The sequence below is a fragment of the Aquarana catesbeiana genome, linkage group LG05 (assembly GCF_042186555.1).
Source record: "Aquarana catesbeiana isolate 2022-GZ linkage group LG05, ASM4218655v1, whole genome shotgun sequence".
NCBI lineage: Eukaryota > Metazoa > Chordata > Amphibia > Anura > Ranidae > Aquarana > Aquarana catesbeiana.
Window position 1 is genome coordinate 513,164,471 of NC_133328.1, and position 17,382 is coordinate 513,181,852.

The window sequence follows — 17,382 nt, forward strand, 5'->3', positions numbered from 1 at the left end:
CTCCCTTTGCCAAGGAAAACAACACTCTCCCAGCTGAACTTTGCTTGCTTCCTGCTCTTATCCTAGTTTTGCCGCCACCTTCTGTAGGTATCCCTTTCTCATACAGTTCACAGGTCTTGCTATGGGCAACCACACTCTCAAACTCTCGGGCAGCCTGTTGCTTACTCCTGGCACTCAAAGCAGACTTTCCAACTGCAGACACTGACCTTTGGCTGGTCATGTCCCCTTGTACTGGAAACTGGGACCATTGGCACTTGGAGACAGCATGCCCCCACTCACTGCACCGCAAACAGCGCTCTTGCCGCTTGACAGGGCTTCCAACTCTGCATCCTCTTTCAAGCTTAGGACTCTGCACAAAGGAAGGCTGGCCTCCCTTAATCAGCATTGCCAGGGGCAACAGCATGCACTTCTTCTTTAACTGGGGTCAATGCAGCCAGCCACAGTTGAATCAAAACCCAGTGGACCCTCACGCCTTAGAGTAATGACCTTTCTCTTGCACCAAAACACAGTTCATATAACAGATGAACGTACTTCATTGCAGGGATCTCCACTTCTTCCCACTGCATCTGCCACCATATGTAAGAACTTGCATCAAATGTAGAGCTTTAAAGGACTCAGTCACTTGCTTTCTTCTTCTTTTTAAGGGCTTGTCTTGCCCACCTTTATTCAAAGATGGCCCCAGAAAACACAAAACAGATGTTTTGCCTCACAGGGGATTTCAGCATTTAACTTCCGTCAAAACAAGTAAATATTCAGCCTCCAGGCTTATACATGCAGCGCGCCTGCTCTGGCCTTACACTTTAGGCCTTTGTCTGTCTCCCACAGACCATATTCCTACACAACTCTGTGCATACAGCTAGCAGACCCTTGCTGCTTTGGCTCCCACCTCTCTCCTATGTGGAGCCCTCCTGACTCCTGGGGTGGAGCCCAAAACTATGGTCAGGTCACTACTAAAAGCCCAGCACACACCTGACCAATTTGTGTGCTGACTGTTCACAAAACCTGGACCCAAGATTGGATTTTTCATCCCACCCGTATCACTTTGAAATCTCCGGGCTCCAGGTCCCAAAACGGACTTTACCAAACACAGAGGAAACTGAAAAGCCAGTTCTCTCCATGGCACAAGCTCCCTTGAACCCCCTGTGATGTATAGGGGAACTCTGTTGTAAAGAAGTTTCTGGTCAACTGGAGCCCCCCCCCCCTCCCTTACAGAAGAGTCCACAGAGTTCCCCCTTACTTCAGAGTCTGCAGGATTCCAGTGCAAGGGGAAACTCTGATGTAAAGGGGAATGCTGTGGACTCTGGTTTAAAGACGAACTCTGATGTAAGGTGGTCTCTGGTAACCAGAGCCCCCCCTTACATCAGAGTCTGCAGCGTTCCCCTTTACATCAGAGTTCCCACTTACATCAAGGTCTGCAGCATTGCCCTGTACATCAGGGTCTGTAGAGTTCCCCCTCGCCCTTACACTGTAGGTGGAAATACAGTAAAATGATGTAAAAGGGAACGCTGAAGATACTGATTTAAGGGGGAATACCGCCTCAGACCCTGATTGGGGGGGGGGGGGGGGACTCTGTTGACCACAGACCACCTTCTGCAGAGTGAATACACTAATATAAGGGGGGGGGGGGGGTTACTGATATAAGGGGGAACTTTTATGTCAGTGTGGCCTGGCTGACTTTGTGTGGCCTGGCTGGAGCTGTCACTGACCTTCCCCCTCTGTAAGACTGCTCGGGTGCAGGGCAGTGGGGGCGCTGAGGACAGGCTCAGTTAGACCAGGATCCTCCTCTTCTTCTTGAGCCTCCATCTGGACTCATCCCTTCTTCCAGTGCTCCAGCTCATGCCACTGAAGGTAGGCTCAGTCAGACCACAGTCCAGGCCCTCCTCTGCTTCTTGATTCTCAATTTTGGATTCCAGTCCTCCCAGTCCCGGTGCTCCTGTCCCAGCTTCCTCTTCTACAATTCTTAAATGCCACTAAACAGCGCCATGACGTCACCGCACAGTATCCTGTTGAATGCAGGGCGTCTTGCCACAAACGTCATCGCGGCCTGGCCATTCATTGACACCTGCAGCAGATTGCAAACACAGTGCAATTGCAATGTGGTAGGGAAATGCTCAGGGATTGCTGCGTTTCCTGCAACGCATACTGTATGTGTGAACCTAGGCTGAAGGTCATGTAACACCCTCCTAGGTAAGGTGCTAGAAGTGAGGCAAATTTAGTTTTTGGCTCTGCTGTTAGAAGTGGAGACTTGACTGTACTTTGCCTACTCTGAGTTCTGCAGCTGCGTCCACGGATTGGTGGACGGAACGCCAGAGACAACGGAGTGATGTCATCACACCAGGAAGTGATACCTGAATGTCCCTGCATCGCTCTGTTACACACACACACTGACAGGGCGAGGAGACAAAACTGAAAGTGACTGCTGGGCAAATCTATCTGTTGCTAACTACAAGGTTAATCATCTACAGAAGGTAGGGTTACCACCTGTCCAGGATTCACCCAGACAGTTTGGGTTTGGAATCATGTGTCCGGGTTTCAGACTTCCTGAAACCTGGACAAATTATTTAGACTGGGCTATGGCTTCCCAGCAGGCTTACTGCATGCAGTTGTCTAAGCTGAGAGTGACTGTTACACTCTTTCACACTGCCCAAAGTCAGCACTAACAACCCCCCCCCCAAACACACACACAGACTGGAGAGGAGAGAGGGCTCGATCTGCACCTCTTACCCCCACCCCTACCCATCTCTACCCCTCTGTGTCTGCCCACACTCCAATCCCGGTGCTACGCCTCAGAAAAGGAAAGTTGGGGCCAGGAATTTGAAGTCCAGCAGCCTCAGATACATCTGGATGAGAGGTGCTGACTGCCAAGGGGTGAGTGAGCACATTATCCATCCCTGTTTGTGACTGAAGTCTCCCCCTTCTCTCTCCTGCCTCTGAGTGAGTCTAAGGTAAATCAGAGTTCTCAGGTCACCCCTTACATCAGAGTTCCCCTTTACACGAGAGGCCACAGTGTTTCCCCTTACATCAGAGTCCTCTCCGTACATCAGAGTTCTCAGTGTTCCCTCTTAAATCATGGTTCCCAGAGCATCCCTTACTCCCCAGAGTTCTCCCTTACATCAGAGTCTGCAGAGTCCCCCCTTACAGTGAAACGGAACTCTGCAAGTTCAGATGTAAAAGGGGAACTGTGTGGACTCTGATGTAAGGGGGGACTCTCGTTGTTAAATTCATACGATTAGAAATGTTATTTAATAGTAAAATACATGTAAAAAAAATTGTGCTCTGCTAAAGTGTTCAGGTTTGACTTGAAGAAAACGTGGCAACCCAAACAGAAGGACTGGTCATCAGCTATCATTATCAACAGGAGAATGTAGAGCTGTATATTAACCCTTTGGTTCACTACAGTGACTATATTACTCAGTTATTTACTAATCTGCTCCCTTCCCATTTATGATACATTTCTTTGATGTGCCATAAGGACTATCAAAATATTAATGAGAGAAACTTTGGAAACATTACACGCATGAGAAGAAGGCTGGTTTATAGGAACTACAGTATCTCATCCATTAATGATTAATAAGCTAGCTCTAGCTATATGTTCCAATAGCTTAATGCTATATATCAGCCATTAATTCCATCTCTCACTATTCTGAATGCACACTGATAACCACCAGCCCTAGCAACATATATCACAATGTATTTGTGATCATTGCTTCACCATCTTTCAGTATTGCCATCTATCATCACACATGAAATTACTTTCCTTAAATGACTGTTGATCATACCGGATTCAATTCAATAAGCAGCTATCTATAAGCATCACCGTATTCTATCATTAGCATCAACAGGGACTGTACTCAGTACTTATTCAGTCATTTATAGCGCCTGTCTTGAAGTTTGTGATCATACTGGTATTCCACTATTGCATTTGAATTATACTGTGTCATTTCACAGCTTTGTTTAGGAATCAGCTAGTTACTCTCTCAGACACTAGTTTCTAAGTCATTCCCACTGTTTGATGATTATTTGACACCTCCTTCATACAGGATCATTACCTGGATTGGTTGTAATTTTTGTATGTATGTGTGGTTTGTTATGCAATCTTTTGGAAGGTATTGGTTCATTTATTCGGATTAATTCCATACCATTTTTAATAAATTCTCAATAAATTTTGAACAGACTACGCTGCTTGGTCATCTTTTTGCCTACTTTTGCAGTTTGTGCTGCAACTGCGTTTTTTCTTTCGTTCTTGCCCCCTCTGTACCCCTGTTTTTCCAGAACTTTCTGGAAACATAGTCAGCAGGAGAGGGCAGAGTCTGAGCTGGCCCTGGATACAGCTTCAGCCAGTCCCTGGTTGAGAAGAATGGCTAGCAGTGGGCTGACAGGTGTATATAAGGCTGAGAGCAGAGAGCAGCAGGGTCCATTGCCAGCAGGAGAATGACCCAACCTCGAACTGATGTCAAAACTTCCAAGTCTCAGGAGGAGCCTTAAGAAGTCCTGGATGATTCTCGCTCAGTGAGGAGCTATAGGTTCACCACTAAAGTCGCAGGAACATTCAAGGCAACATCCAGAGGGGAACTTCCTGGGAGAATTAATGGCAGAGTCAAGCTAAAGCTGAGAGGAGGTCTTCAGACTGAGTGTGTAGGCCTTAAAAAATTCTCAGGAGAGAGACTGTTGCCTGTACACCCCTTGTTAGAAGGATCCTTCCAGACTTGCTGCCAGGGTTGTGCCTTAGGGAAGAGAAGGCCCCTGTGCTATAACTGTGTGTGTGCTACTTTTTTGTGAAGGAAAACTCTGCTTTACTTGCTTAGCTGCTTCAAGATAGTATCCTCACTCAAGTTGTTTGGTTCTAGGTATCCCAAAGCTTTTCACAATCCCTATCCCAGTACTACAAAACAATAAAAACAACAAAAAAGACAATATCTGCCTGATTGCTTTCTGAGGACTGAGGCTTCATGCACAATAGCATTTTTTTTAAGATAAAAGAACACTGGTAATAGCTTTTTGTAGTAGCATTTTAGGAGCATCAGCATTTTATTAAGGTTTTTGCAGTAAAAGGGAAAAAAAAAACTCAAAAAAAGTAGTGTTTAGGAGTGTTTAGCAGTGTTTAGGAGCGTTTCTGCTGACAAAGTATCCAAGAAACTCTACAAAAACAAAAAAAATTCTGCTCCTAGACGCTGAAGCTCAAAAAACGCTAATAGTTTAAAGAAGTGTGCATAGACACATAGGATAACACTTGGAGCAGGAAAAAAATGCTAATAACAGCTTCTAGGAGCTTAAACAAATGCTAGTGTGCATGCCCGAGTGAGTCTGGATGCATCTGGCTGAAAATACCCCATGTCTGGCTGATTGCTCCATTAAGGGATCAGAACCTGGGATGAAAATTGTCAGATCAATCCAGTCTGTCTGCTACAGTCATAAAAGTTTTTTTTATGTGTGACGGAACCGCTTGGGCACCCCCGCTTAGGTGCTGCCTTCTGCCAAACAGTGCCTCCTACCCACCAAACCGTTACAGCAGACCGAGAGCTAATACTAGCTCTTTTACCCCAATCATCGTACTCAGACAAAGTGTTGAGGTAAACTCCAAAGGAATGACTGTTTATTGAAACTCAGACACCTACTTTATAGCCCACAGGAGGATATTCCCCTCCTGATCATATTACCCTAACAATACAAACTGTAAACAGGAATATAATTAGTGTAGCTAAACAGCCAACATATACTATAAACATTAAGCTAATCAAACAACTAGCCACCTAGGTGACTCAGTACCCACTCAGACAATGTTGGATTAATCAGAGATCCCACTCCAGGTTTGACTGCCCAGCACCATGGTCGCAACAAAGTACATTACACATTATCACGAGTATAAACACATAACATCCAAAAATAGTTCTATAGCAAGTTAAAGTGGTCACAATTTTAATTTCTCCATGAGATGATCAGACAGACAGAAACAGTAGGTGACCCAATTAACAATTAACAATTGGAGAGATATACTTGGCAGAAAAAAACATGGACTTGAACCAGAAACAAGACCACTCCAAGGGTCCCCCAGGCACACACCTCCCAAAGAGTAGGCTCCGGGGACACGCTGCGGGCGCGCCCGCCTGCTACAGCATCCTAAAGAGCCGACGTACAGCTGCGACGGCTCGTGCAGCAGTGCTATCTTGCCGCAGTATAACTGTGGCGGCTGGTCGGGAAGAGGAACTTCAAGTCAGCAGTTAAAAAAAACTGCAGTTGCTGACTTTTAAAAAGTAAGGGACTTACCAGTGCCTGGATCCAGTGTTGTCTTCTTGGTTTTTCTTACCGCTGTGGGTTGCCAGCGCCACCATCTTGGATGCGGGAGACAGCTGTGGTGTCCTGAACAACCATAGCCCGCTTCCGCTGCATATGTACGAGTGCTTGCACAGTTCTTTGTGAATGGTCCTGCAGTCTCCTAGGAAATGCGACGAGTCCCAGGAGGCTGTGGGAGGAGAGGGTGCAGGGACACCATCCTTGTCTACGTGAGGATTGCGTAAGTTGGAGCAATTACTAATAAAAATTGGTACTCGCTTCCCCCAAAAAAACCTGTAGGTGATTTACAGGCTGGGGGAGAAAGTGAAACAGTGGGACTTTATTTTTTAAATTAAGTTCTGCTTTAGGCTCGGTTCACACCTATGCGTGTTCTGAGCCACATTTGCTTCGGCATGGCAGCCCATTCATTTGAATGGGCTGCCTTGCCTGCGTTTCTCACAGAATTTTTTTTTTGACCATGCAATGTCCCTGTGGTTCTTGCACCCGCAAGCATGCTGCATTTTTACACACTTGGGGGTGCCATTCAGAATGCATTTTCTCACAGTCAAAAACAGTTTCCCTCACCGTGTACAAGATATGTCTTCAGTACATGGACAAGCTTGTTGAAAAGCGAAGCTCTTCTTTATTGCAAGATCACATTGAAGGACATTGTTTTGAGACTACACAGTCCGAAAACAAAGGGGTTGATTTACTAAAGGCCAATAGACTGTGCACCTTGGAAAGTGCAATTGTACTCTGCAAGTGCAGTTGCTCCAGAGCTTAGTAAATGAGGTAAAGCTTCACTTTGCAAAAAATACCCAATCACATGCAAGGAAAATTAAAAAAACAGCATTTTTGGTTGCACATGATTGGTTGATGAAAGTCAGCAGAGCTTCTGCTCATTTACTAAACTCTGGAGCAACTGCTCTTGCTGTGTCCAACTGCACTTTCCAAAGTGCAGTCTTTTTGCCTTGAGTAAATCAACCCCAAAGTCTTTCTATGTGATCATGTAATAAAGAAGAGCTTTGCACTTTTCAACAAGCTTGTCCGTGTGCTGGAAACATACATATCTTATACATTTTGTACGCCAAGACCAGTTGGAAGTTGGTGCAGCACCCTTTTAGGGTACATTCACATGCCCATAAAAAATGCATCTACAAAAGTTTTTTATATATGGATCTGAACACAACTGCTTTGTTTTTAATAGAGACATTCACAGAGGTGAGTAATAATGCACTATAACACCCAGATACAAGTTTACTGATGGAGTTTTGAAACCGTATCAACAATATTGTACTGAATATAATCTAGACCAAAAAATGTTTTTTTTTCAATATTTACAATTAAGACATGCTCTGAAGATTCAAGGTTTGACCTCAATGGTCTCCTTTTCTTCTGTTCCTATTTTGGACGGTATAGCCAGAGCAGATACTAGGAAGGGCCTTATCACTAAAATCTATACACAATTACTATCTGCAGTTCTTTCTGTAGTTGCTGTTCCATGTAGGCAAAGATGGGAGGCAGAAATTGATGTGCCTTTAGGGGATATATGGGACCAGGTATTGCAGAATGTGCAGCTTGGTTCAATATCTCTCACTCAGAGTGACTCGGCTTTTTATTCTATACAGAGCCTATTGCACCCCGGAGCTGTTGCACAGGGTAGGTAGGAGCAGGGGCATTGCTAGGTCTACAAAAGATCTGGGGCTAGAGCCCATAACAGCAAAGTAAAAGTCATATGCTTGGGCGGGCATTCACATGTATATAATATAAATATGTGTGTGTGTGTGTGTGTGTGTATATACATGGTACAGGAGGAGATGCAGAGGCTGCGGACATGGTACAGGAGATGCAGAGGCTGCAGACATGGTACAGGAGATGCAGAGGCTGCGGACATGGTACAGGAGATGCAGAGGCTGCGAACATGGTACAGGAGATGCAGAGGCTGCAGACATGGTATAGGAGGAGATGCAGAGGCTGCAGGCATGGTACAGGAAATGCAGAAACTGCAGGCATTGTACAGGAGATGCAGAGGCTGCAGACCTGGTGCAGGAGGAGATACAGGGGCTGTGGGCATGGTATAGGAGATGCAGAGGCTGCGGACATGGTACAGGAGAAGATGCAGGGGCTGCGGACATGATACAGGAGATGCAGAGGCTGTGAACATGGTATAGAAGGAGATGCAGAGGCTGCGGGCATGGTGCAGGAGATGTCAGAGGCTGCGAGCATGGTACAGGAGATGTCAGAGGCTGCGGGCATGGTACAGACCACCCCTCTCCATCAGTACAGACCCCTCAGTAAAGACCCCCCTCAGTACAGACCACCCCCTCCATCAGTACAGACCCCCACTCAGTACAGACCACCCCCCTCCATCAGTACAGACCCCCTTAGTACAGACCACCCCCCATCATCAGTACAGACCCCCCCTCAGTACAGACCACCCCCCTCCATCAGTACAGACCCCCCTCAAGACAAACCACCCCCCTCCATCAGTACAGACCCCCTTCTTCATCAGTACAAACCCCCCTCTAGACAGACCACCCCCTCCTCCATCAGTACAGACCCCCCTCAGTACAGACTACGCTCCTCCATCAGTACAGACCACTACCCTCCATCAGTACAGACCCCCCCTCAGTACAGACCTCCATCAGTACAGAGCCCCCCTTAGGACAACAGTGTGACACATCCTGAGCTCTGAAGGGTTCATGATGGGACCTGTAGCCCTTCACTTTTGGGGGGGCCACATCTCCCAAAAGTGAAGGACTACAAGTCCCAGCATGAACCTTTCTTCTTTGTATGGGTCTCCCTGCAGTGCCCAGCTTCCTCATGACACACATGATGCATCACCAGTGCTCAGTCAGCCTCACCTCAGACCAGATAAATGTTCTCAAGTCCTGGGTTCTTTTACCCTTCCATTCACGCATGCCACCCGTGAAGATAGAGCAGGTGGGCGGAGCCAAACCACTCGGCGCAGAGGCTCGCTTTAAACGCTTGGGCTTCGGGCTCACGCTGTGTCATTCAAGTGATGTGCCATCATTGGTTGCTAGACGCCAGGCGGTTCTAGCAACCAGTGTGCAGTGGCAGAACAAAGTAAAATGGACCTCTGCCAGCCGGAATGTTGGTTACTTGCACGACGCCCATCTGTGAGTAAGAAAGTGCTGGCTGCGGCGGCCTTTTTTGGAGGCATTAGATTGGCCCGGAGGGCAATTTTCACCCTGCCCCCCGCCCAATCCTCCGCTGAACCACTGCAGTATGAGACTCTGGGCTATGGGCTATAGAATCTCCTGGCTCCTTTATGCACCTCTTTTGGAGATGCCCGAAGCTATTTCAGTATTGGCAGGAAGTGCTGGACTTGCTGAATTCCGTATATGGTACAGGGCTGACTACAGACCCTGTTCTGTGCCTCTTGGGTTATGCAAGTTCTAGTAGTATGGAATGTGATCAGACAGTGGCTATTATGAGATCTCTTTTTATAGCATGTAAGCTGATACCTGCTCGTTGGGTCTCGCCCAACCCCCCTACCCTTGGGGACTGGATTCGGGAAGTGGATAAGTCTGTAATATTTGAAAAATGTACTTATGTTCATCGTAACACCTTCTGGAAATTTGAAAGGATTTGGAGAAAATTGATTGTTGCCTCCCATTCTAACTTCAATTGAAGGCCTTGTTAAATATTAGGTGTGTTTTTAATGGGGGGAGAGAACTGTTAAAAGATTTATATATTATATACTATCTGCTCCAGAGTATTTTTGGGTATTTCTAAGTATTTTTGAGTGTTTGAGTATTTTTGGGTGCTTCGGAATGCTTTTGAGTACTTTATACTTTATAGCATTTTTGAGTGCTTCTGGGTGCTTCTGAGTGCCCCTGGGTGCCTTTAAATACATCTGGGTACTTTTGGGTAATTCTAAGCATGTCTGAATATTCCTGAAATTGTCTGAATGTTTCTGAATATCCATGAATGTTTTAATGTTTTTGCATATTTGTGAATGTCTTGGGCTAACATACAGTATCTCACAAAGTGAGTACACTCCTTACATTTTTTAAAATATTTTATTATATCTTTTCATGTGACAACACTGAAGAAATTACACTTTGCTACAATGTAAAGTAGTGAGTGTACAGATTATATAAGAGTGTAAATTTTTTGTCCCCTCAAAATAACAACACACAGCCAATGATATCTAAACCACTGGCAACAAAAGTGAGTACACCCCTAAGTGAAAATGTCCAAATTGGGCCCAATTAGCCGTTTTCCCTCCCCGGTATCATGTGACTTATTAGTGTTACAGGGTCTCAGGTGTGAATGGGTAGCAGGTGTGTTAAATTTGGTGTTATCGCTTTAATTCTGTCATACTGGTCACTGGAAGTTCAACATGGCACCTCATGGCAAAGAACTCTCTGAGGATCTGAAAAAAAGAATTGTTGCTTTACATAAAGATGGTCTAGGCTATAAGAAGATTGCCATGACCCTGAAACTGAGCTGCAGCACAGTGGCCAAGACCATAACGCAGTATAAAGAAGTTGAGTGCACGTGCTCAGCGTCATATCCAGAGGTTGTCTTTGGGAAATAGACATATGAGTGCTGCCAGCATTGCTGCAGAGGTTGAAGGGGTGGGGTTCAGCCTGCCAGTGCTCAGACCACACCTAGGAGCAATGCCAAGGTTGACATCTTCAAAAAAGGAAAGGAGCAGGATGAAGAAAGGGGTGGGAAAGAATACCAAATCACAATGTCAAGTCTCTGGCCTAAACCTATGCCTCAAAAAATTTGTTAAATTTCTTGGGACAATTGCTGCCCAGATATGTGAGCTTCTAAAACGGGTACACTTTGTTAATCATAGACCTCCCTTGCGCTATGGTGGGGGATCTGGGAGTTTCCATAGCATTAAGTCTTTCTAGCATAGTACATGGTGTAGAACAAAAATAGTCTCTTATGGTGAGTGGCAGTCAGAGTATCGCATATACCCAGTAGTAGTAGCAATGGATCGAGGGGTACCTTGAAACCACCCACCTTGCCAATCTCAGCCACTACCTCCCCCCCCCCCCCCAAAAGGTCTGGATTAGAGGACAAGACCAAACCATATGGATAAATGTACCTGCTTCAGTCTGACACTTGGGGCAGAGCGAATCAACCAGGGGATAGATGAGAGATAATTTATGAGGAGATTAATATGCTCTGTGCAAAAATTTGAGTTGCACCCACCTGTCTCTTGCTGAGATCATAGTTGGGATATGACAGGGTCACTTTTATTGGCTTCTGGTTAAACTGTGTGTTTATGCTTTGTAATTCATTTATAAGCAGAGACCCTGTTCACATTTGTGCACTTAAAAACACAAGCATATTTTAACACGCATGCTGAGGTGTGTTGCCTTTCCTTTTTGTAACACAAGTCTTCACTGGTTTTATTGAAAATGCATGAAATGCTTATCAATATGCATTTCTAAAATATAATTATGGAAAATTGTTGACTTACTGTAATTTTCCTTTACTGATTTTTCATGTCAACAGGACAACCCTTTCCTAGCACACAAAAAGGTGAGTATAGCCCCCCAAATGTTCCCATTTGAGTACACTTATGGAGGGAAAATTATGCTGACATAAAAAGAGGCCAAGAAAGGAAAATGACAGTAAACCGTCATTAATTTTCTATATTCCCGGCCTTGTCATGTCAGCATACCTATGGGATATAACTACCAATATTTGGGATGGGAGAAAATAGAGCACACCAAAAAATTGCTACAAAAGGCCGACATAAAAATTTATTATGAAGACCAGCTGAAACCACCACTTTCCCGAAAGCATTTACTCATTAGGGGGAGAACCCCTAGGGGATTCCAGGATGGGGAAGGATCTAGGGGTCCTAGTAGAAGACAGACTGAGCAATAGCATGAAGTGTCACGCTGCGGCTACCAAAGCCAGCAGAATATTAGCATGCATTAAAAAGGGAATTTACTCCAGAGATAAAACAATAATTCTCCCACTTTATAAAACTCTGGTTCGGCCGTATCTGGAGTGTTCTGTCCAGTTCTGGTCACCTATCCTCATAAAGGATGTGCTGGAGCTGGAGAGAGTCGAGTAAAGGGCAATTAAATTAATACGGGGACTGGAGGACCAAAATTATGAGGAACGACTGCAAGGGCTAAATTTATTCTCCTTGGAGAAGAGACGCTTGAGAGGATATATACTAGCAATATACAAATATCTCAACTGTGATCCTAGCATAAGTATGTAACTTTTAAGTCCCAGGGAGTGTAGGAAGACACAGGGCCACATGATTTGACTGGAAGAGAAGCGGTTTAACCTTAAGCTGCATAGAGGGTTTTTCACTGTCAGGGCGGTAAGGATGTGGAACTCTCTTCCACAATTGGTGGTGTCAGCAGGAAGTATGGAAGACTCTTGGACGTGCATCTTAGCGAAAACAATATACGGGGATAAATGATTTTTCTACACACACACACCTACACAGGTTGAACTGGATGTTGTCTGTTGTCTTTATTCAACCTTACCAACTATGTAACATTTGAAGAGGATGAAGAGACGTCTAAGGCCTCGTTCACATAGGTGTACTACCGTGTACACGCATGTGAGGGTGGTCTTTTCCCACACAGGAATGCATAAGTGTTTCGTGCATCCCCATGCAGGAAGTCTCATTTATGTCAATTGGACACTGTGAATTAATGGATACAGCTGCAGCTCCCAATTTGACAGCCATGTGGGCAATGTGCGTTCAGCGCCATGCACAAGCACAGCTGTCAAATTGGGAGCAGTGGCTGTGTCTGTGCAGTTGCTGTGTCCAATTGGCATGAATTAAACTGCCTGTACAGGGATTCTTGGAACACCTTTGCATCCCTGTGCAGGCAAACATGGCCATGTGTACGCTTTAGTACACCCATGTTAAAAAGGCCCAATTGATAATGACAAATTAAAATATTTGCCGACTTCCAACTTGCTGCCTTACAAACCAATTCTCTCGTGGAATGTGCTGTGTTTCCTAAAGAGGAAGGAAGCACTGTTAAAATATACAGTATGATGTTTGAATTGTTTTGATTATCCATAAAAAGATGACCCTAGGCTTTGTGGCTTTTCTTCTTCTTGATCCTGATGATAAGATAAAAAGGGCATTCTTCTGGAAGGTCTTTGTTCTCTGCATAATAAAAAGAAGTTTGACCTGATCTACCCTTGCCCAACATTTTCCTGCAGACAAACTATGAAGACGTAAAGCTGGAAGGATTGCTTTCCAGTTTAGTTGAAACTGTGATGAGACTTTAGAGAGAAAATTCAGGGTTGGTTTAAAAAAAAAAAAAATTATCTTCATAAAAAAATGCAGATGGGTTCTTCAGAAGAAAACATTTTTTAAACTGAGAAGATAGCCGGAAGACTACCTTCGAAGTTAAGAGGCAAATAGTACAGAAATTTTTTAAAAAGTCCCAATACATAACCCTTCTGTGAAAATATCAGTCTATTAGCCACTTCTAGACTTTGATAATCAAACCTGTTTCCCTTCCAAAGACAAAGAATTTCTTATGCCTAGTACACACAAGCGGACTTTCCGGCAGACTTGGTCCGACGGTCTTTCTGGCGGACTTTCCGGCGGACTACCTGAACGGACGGACTTGCCTACACACGACCGTACTTTCTGGCAGGCTAGGTCCGCCCGTCTTTCCGACAGACTTTCGCCGAAGTTACGGCGGACTTTCAGAATGAACGGACTTGCCCACATATGGACAAGTCCGTTCATTTTGAACTTGACTTGGGTACGACGGGACTAGAAAAGGAAGTCAATCTCGCTGCTTTTATCGGCGAGATTGACACCTTGCGAGCCCCGTCTGGTATGGATTGTAAGGGGAATCCCCTATGCTGAAATAACGGCGTGGGGTCCCCCCTAAAATCGATACCAGACCCCGATCCGAGCACGCAGGCCGGTCAGGAAAGGGGGAGGGGACAAGCGAGCGCCCCCCCTCCTGAACCGTACCAGGCCGCATGCCCTTAACACGGGGGGTGGGTGCTTGGGGCAGGGGGCGTCCTGCAAGGCCCCCCCACCACAAAGCACCTTGTCCCCATGTTGATGAGGACAAGGGCCTCTTCCCGACAACCCTGGCCGTTGGTTGTCTGGGTCTGCGGGCGGGGGGCTTATCGGAATCCGGGAGCCCCCTATAATAAGGGGGCCCCCAGATCCCGGTCCCCCACCCTATGTGAATGAGTATGGGGTACATGGTACCCTTACCCATTCACCTAGGGAAAAAGTGTCAATAATAAAACACACTACACAGGTTTTTAAAGTAATTTATTAGACAGCTCCGGGAGGGGGGTCTTCTTCCGGCTTCGGGGGTCTTCTTCCGACTTCGGGGGTCCCTCCGGTTCCTCTTCTTCCGGTGTTCCAGTTCTTCCGCTGGCTCCTCCGCTATCTTCATGCCACTCTTTTGCCAGCGGAGGCCCGGACTTCTGGATTCTTGGCTTCTTCTCTTCTTCCGATGTTGACACGACGGTCTCTCAGGCTGGAATGCTCTCTGAGCACTCTGATGTGACTTATATAGGCGGAGACCCTGCCCCCTTATGCCGTCACAGTCCCTGAGCATGCTGGGACTGTGACGTTTTAGGGGGCGTGGTCACCGGGTGATGTTGACCATGCCCCCTAAAACGTCACAGTCCCAGCATGCCTAGGGACTGTGACGGCATAAGGGGGCGGGGTCTCCGCCTATATAAAACACATCGGAGTGCTCAGAGAGCATTCCAGCCTGAGAGACTGTCGTGTCAACATCGGAAGAAGAGAAGAAGCCAAGAAGCCAGAAGTCCGGGCCTCCGCTGACAAAAGAGCGGCATGAAGATAGCGGAGGAGCCAGCAGAAGACCTGGAACACCGGGAGAAGAGGAACCGGAGGGACCCCCGAAGTCAGAAGAAGACCCCCGAAGCCGGAAGAAGACCTCCCCGGAGTTGTCTAATAAATTATTTTAAAAACTTGTGTAGTGTGTTTTATTATTGACACTTTTTCCCTAGGTAAATGGGTAGGGGTACCATGTACCCCATACTCATTCACATAGGGTGGGGGGCCGGGATCTGGGGGCCCTCTAATTATAGGGGGCTCCCGGATTCCGATAAGCCCCCCTCCCGCAGACCCCGACAACCAACATCCAGTGTTGTCGGGAAGAGGCCCTTGCCTGTCCTCATCAACATGGGGACAAGGTGCTTTGTAGTGGGGGGCCCCTGCAGGACGCCCCCTCCCCAAAGCACCCACCCCCCCATGTTGAGGGCATGCGGCCTGGTACGTTTCAGGAGGGGGGCGCTCGCTCGTCCCCACCCCCTTTCCTGACTGGCCGGGCTGCTCGGATCGGGGTCTGGTATGGATTTTAGGGGGGACCCCACGCCGTTTTTTCGGCGTAGGGGGTTCCCTTTAAAATCCATACCAGACCTAAGGGCTTGATATGCCCCACGCTTGCCGCAATAAAAAAAATTGTTTTTCCTATTGCAACGAGCGCGAGATGCAATACCCTGCCCTTGCGTCGCATCTGGTCCGTCGGACCAGCATACAGATGAACAGGCTTTCCGTCAGAGTGCGGCGGAAAGATTTAAAACATGTTTCAATTCTAGGTCCGGCGGACTTTTGGGGAAAAAAAGTCTGCGGGAGCCTACACACGATCGGATTGTCGGGACTCTGGTCCGCCTGACCAAGTCTGCCGGAAAGTCCGCTCGTGTGTACGAGGCATTAGAGACTCAGAAGCACGCAACCTTAGTGGAAGGCTTACGTGACTTTAGGAGTTTCTATAACTGGCGCAGGAAGGTTGAGGTTTTCTAACCATCGCTGCTTAATCGCCAGGCCATTCAATTCTGTCTCTTCAAATCTGGGTCTAGATTTTGACCCTGGGACAAAAGCTCTTTCTTCAGTGGTAAGCGTATTAGAAACCCCTCAACAGTTGGCAAAGCAGTGGCAACCATAGCTTCCTCAGCCAACACAGCAAGATGGCAATAGTCAGTTCAAAAGGTAGACAACAGTACTGGTATTACAGATATTGTGCTCCAAATCTTAGGAACATTTGATGACAACTAGCCACTGGAATGTGCAGATAGACATCTTCCAAATCTATTGACAGAAGCCAGCCCCCCCCCCCCCTTGCACTACTGAGATAACAGTTTGACTCCAAACAAGGAAGTACAGGTGAGGTCGCCCAAGGCCTATGTCCTCCCTGGGAAAGGCAAGCCAAGGGACCTGCCAAGGGACCTGCCAAGGTTCTCAAGGTTTCAGAGAAAGGTGCAGCAGAGGACAGCATTTGAGTGGGGGTTTTTTCACTTTCAGCAGAGGCGCAACTACAACCTTCAGGGCCCCGGTGCAAGAAACCGTGAAGGGCCCCCCGACCCCAAGTGTGATACAGAGCTTGATACCACTTTCTCAACATGTTTCGCTTTCTTATGCTTCTTCAGGAGATATAATGTGGCATCTGATCAACTATAAAATGAAAAATAAACCATAAATATTTATGTCCAAAGATATATATATATATATATATATATATATATATACATATAACACAACCATGTTGCATTGAATTGATATAATAGTATACATCAAAATATGAAAAAAAAACATTTTTTGGGGTATGAATCATTACAAGGTGTAGATATCAGTATATAATGTGTCAGCAGGATTGCAAGAGAAAATAATGAAAGTACTTGTAATATTGGTAGTAATACGAGAAAAAAAGGGAAAAAAAAAAAAAAAAAGGCAAATTATCCATCTTACCCATATCCTAAAAACTGTAGATGTGTATTTTGAAATCGAAATAGTGCACCAATAGATTATGCCCTTCAGCCCAGACTTCCTGGCAAGGTATGCAGAGAGGGGTAATAAAAGATCTCAATGTGTAGAGTAAATGAAACTCTCTGTGATAAAGAGAAGATATCAAATGCATCAGGCGTCAAAGGGTAAGCATCAAAAAGATCGGTATTGCAGAGAATACACATAATAAAAATAAACCAGGGGTAGTGAAAAATAATTAAATAAATAATTAATTGCAAGTACCTCAAAAGGTGAATAGAATCAATAGAATTTTGAAATCACACCCAGAGGATGGTTAAAAGCAATATAAGCCTCTTAGTGGAGGGTTCCAAACAGCGGGAAGTAAGCGC

The 17,382-nt window shown here is 45.9% G+C and overlaps 1 protein-coding gene and 1 long non-coding RNA gene across 3 annotated transcripts in view; one reads left to right on the forward strand and one right to left on the reverse strand.

The window, feature by feature from the left end:
* The window catches only part of SDR16C5 (short chain dehydrogenase/reductase family 16C member 5), a 171,364-nt gene that overhangs the window by 112,433 nt on the left and 41,549 nt on the right, over positions 1 to 17,382 (reverse strand). The window contains exon 2 of one of the 2 annotated variants that reach the window (XM_073631655.1): positions 16,997 to 17,136. The exons of the other annotated variant lie outside the window; for it this stretch is intronic. The gene's annotated coding sequence lies outside the window, so the exon portion shown is untranslated. The remainder of the gene's footprint in view (positions 1 to 16,996; positions 17,137 to 17,382) is intronic. 2 annotated transcript variants of the gene reach the window in all.
* Positions 1 to 17,382, forward strand: part of LOC141145188 (uncharacterized) — a 45,779-nt gene that overhangs the window by 24,966 nt on the left and 3,431 nt on the right. The window contains exon 3 of the long non-coding RNA XR_012244523.1: positions 11,773 to 11,799. This is a non-coding gene — a long non-coding RNA (uncharacterized lncRNA). The remainder of the gene's footprint in view (positions 1 to 11,772; positions 11,800 to 17,382) is intronic.